Genomic DNA, 4,137 nt, shown 5'->3' on the forward strand with positions numbered 1-4,137 from the left:
GTTCACACTTTTAATATAACGTTGTATTACTTTTTAACAAAGTATTAAAACCACCTCCCGATGTTGTTTTATTGCTACAATACTCCGTTCATACTACGTTGTTAAACCTACATTAACTTAATTAGGTTCATCATTAAACTCGTTTGCGTCCACACTATATGTGATGTAAAACATGACTTATGTAAAGGTCACGTGGGTTCTGTAATATAGCATTAAAACTACATCGGGTACTGTCTACCAGCAAATGACAGCAAACCTTAGGAACATTCAGTTTCCCTGTCGAGTTCCCACACTGTAACTATGCAGCGCTGATTGGAATTAATGACTGCCATTTAAAAAGTGTTTTGTACTTCTGCTTTTGAACCTTGTTGTTAAATCGTTTGAAGAATTTTCTAGCCGTAAAATCCTAAAATTACCGAGTAGAGCAGTGAATTTGTAGTTTTCAATAACTAAATCCGGTTATCCTTGGTTTTGTCAAGTATAGGCCAAGAGAGGAAAAAGGTCGAGTAACTTGGTAAACACGATTTATTCCCCTTTATTGCTCTTCACACTCTGTGCGGCGGTTTTTTTTCTTCAGGGCCACGCTGTCACGCAGATTACATTAACGAATATCTTATTTTTTCTCACTTATGGGACAGAAAAGTCTCTATTTTTAGAAATGCTGGAAAATCTTTTCTCACTTATCGGACAGAAAAATCTCTATTTTTAGAAATGCTGGAAAATCTTATCTCACATAGGTTATCCCACACTCTTGTGACGGACTACTTCATAAACTGAATATACATATTATTTATGTAAAATAATTAAAAATCAGGTAATTTTACCTTTTGTCTCCGTACCTTATATTCTATTTCTCGATTCAAAATTCGTTACTTTATGATAAGAACCACAGGGGTACATCACATAAAGGTTTTGAGGTGGTCTGGGGTATAGTAACCACTATTTATAGACAAGAGATCCAGCTGAGGTGGTCTGGGGTATAGTAACCCCTATTTATAGACAAGGGATCCAGCTGTGGTGGTCTGGGGTATAGTAACCCCTATTTATAGACAAGGGATCCAGCTGAGGTGGTCTGGGGTATAGTAACCCCTATTTATAGACAAGGGATCCAGCTGTCAAAATGGCAATTTTGGTATATGGCCATTATCAACTGCTGTAAAAGTTTCATTTGTTACGTTAAAATACCAGCCGATACGCCCATACACTGAGAGACTTTAAAAACGCATTACTTTTTAAAACGATTTTTAGTAAAAACATAATGAAAGAAACAAACTAGTTTTTTAATTCTGCCCTATAACACATGTAAGGCTATTATATGTGCAAAAATCGTTGAAGAAGTTGTACAATGCAAACAGCTGGTTATGGTTGAGCTATTTAGTTACTTTTTGCATGATGTTCACGAACCTACCCGTGCAATCAAATATAAACCTGATTTATTTGTACAATTTAGACTGGCATATAAGAAAAACAGAAGAAGTTGTTTATAAATTTGTCGGTGATGATGCCGCGCTTGTTCGAACATGAACGCTCAGAGGCTCTCGGCATGCTCAGAGCCGGAAGTAGGGTCACCGACGTTGCGCGTCAGTACCATTGCGCTCCATCCACGATTGTTCGTCTTCGTGGACGATTCCATGCCACCGGAAGTGTGAAGGATCGTCCTCGGCCTGGACAGCCACGGATAACAACACCTCGACAAGACGCCAACCTTCGCAGAGTACACAGACGTTTCCGGTTCCGGTCCGCTGCTCAGAATGCAAGAGGAACGATTGGTATCCGTGGGTAAGTTTTACATCACTTTTATTCTTTTTTGATACGTGTAGTAATTAAAAAGATCGATCGAAGTTAGAGACTTTTACCATCATTTGTATTTCAGGCGGCCCTTTCTTGCCAGAACTGTAAGACGTAGACTGCGTGATGTTGGTTTGCATTGTCGCAGACCAAAAAAAGGGATATATTCTTACCGACAGACACAAAGCAGCGAGGCTTGCTTGGGCTCGTAGACACCATCGTTGGACCCGCCGGCAATGGGGAGCAGTTCTCTTTTCAGATGAATCGAAGTTCAGTGTTCATAACTGTGATGGACGTATGCGGGTGTATCGTGCGAGAGGTGAGAGGTTCATCGATAAATGTATACAGAAGGTTAATCGTGGAGGTGGGGGCAACGTTCATGTGTGGGCTGGGATTTCCCAGTTCCACAAAACTGACCTTGTCATCCTCCAGGGTAATGTGAATGCTCGGCGATACATAGACAATGTGTTACGTCCTGTTGTAATTCCGTTTATGTATCGTAATAACAGAGGAGGATTATTGCAGCAAGATAATGCTCCTGCCCATACGGCTCGCCTCACAACAGCTTTTCTCGCTACAAATGCAATACCTACGCTAGACTGGCCATCGCTGTCCCCGGACATGTCTCCGATTGAACATGTCTGGGATGAGTTAGGAAGACGATTGAGAGCCCATCGACCAGCCCCTAGAAACGTCAATGAGCTTTCTCAGGCCTTGATCCAGGAGTGGAATAACATTCCCCAACAACGCATAACAAATATTGTGTTGTCGATGAGGCAGAGATGCGCTGCCTGCATTGCTTCTAATGGAAGTTACACATGCTATTAATTGTGATTTTCAATATTGAAGGTGTTGCTCTTTAAAATGTGATATTGTTTTTTCTAATCAATATTTTGAAATGGATTTTCCAGAAGTTGTTGAACAGATGTGTGTTTATTGTTGCCAATTTTCATTAAAATATACAAATGTTTACTATGTTTTTTCACCAAATTAGTAACTATTGCGTTTTTAAAGTCTCTCAGTGTACACTGCTTAAATATAAATATCCATACAAAACATTCTCAGTTCTCGCTATCATAAACAGTTTTTGCACAGTAAGATGCAAAACTCGTACTTTTTCATCAAAAATGTGTAGTCTAACACGATCGCGTTCACCAGTCGATCATGGAAAATCACCTATAAAACTCATGTACGGCAGGCGAACAAAAGGAAATGAATGATGCTCCTTACAAAACGATCAAAATGTATCTCACAAACCTCGGAATTGAACCACAAGCGAGTCTAAAAGTCCTGCAATGCTTTATTTTCGTAACCGAAAAACAATTCTCGCCGGCTTCACCATTGCGTCACATGTGAGTCACGTGGGCTAGGTGCTGTATCATCTTATCTGATTAGCGAGAACTAATTGTTACAGCCAATCAAATGAGCGTGTATAGCATATAACCCACGTGACTCACATGTCCTGTGACGGACTACTTCATGCACTGAATATACATATTATTTATGTAAAATAATTAAAAATCAGGTACCTTTATCTTTTCTCTCCGTTCCTTATAGTGCATTTCTCGATTCAAAATTCATTACTTTATGATAAGAACGTACCGTTAGGCTACAAACGACAAAACTAAAGCGGAACTTTGTTGTTGTGCGTCACTGAAATGTCATGACGTCACTTCTGCTTACGGACGTCAATTTACCGCGTTTTAAATAGTTTCATATTTTCATGCTTGTTTTAATTGTTTCTGTTGTGGTAAGTGAGAAATAGAATCCATCATTGGTGTTAGGTGAAGATCGGAAATCCCAACCCTCGGGCGCACCTCTCAAGTCTTAAACTCGGCACAGCCTCGTTTAAGACTTGAGCAGTGCGCCATCGGGTTGGGATTTTCTGATCTTAACCGAAGACCAATGGCAGATTCTCTATATCTTATAATACTTTCTATTGACGTCAACTGCCAGGATTGCCTGTAAGATATGGAAACCAAAACGTTGGAATTAACAAAATAAAAAATCTTCATGAAAACCATCGCATCCAAAGGGGGTCTAACCAGTAATTACACTTGACAGTGGACACCGTAATAAGTGACAAGAAAACGTGCGCTACTTGGTTACATGATGCAAATGTGGATATACAGGAAATAAAATATCGGACTTGCCATCGTTCTGGCGAGGCATTGAGGAAATATAAACGAGAAACTCCACAAGTGACTATGCGATTTTCGGATGCGTTGAACCTACCACTAGTGAACTTGGCAGAAAAAGTGACGATACAATGCGTAGAGATCGGAATATTTTTCAGATATTACTAACAATATGGGTTTGGCATTTCAAAACTGTACGTTTAACTTTTAT

Source organism: Mercenaria mercenaria, chromosome 16 (genome assembly GCF_021730395.1).
Source record: "Mercenaria mercenaria strain notata chromosome 16, MADL_Memer_1, whole genome shotgun sequence".
NCBI lineage: Eukaryota > Metazoa > Mollusca > Bivalvia > Venerida > Veneridae > Mercenaria > Mercenaria mercenaria.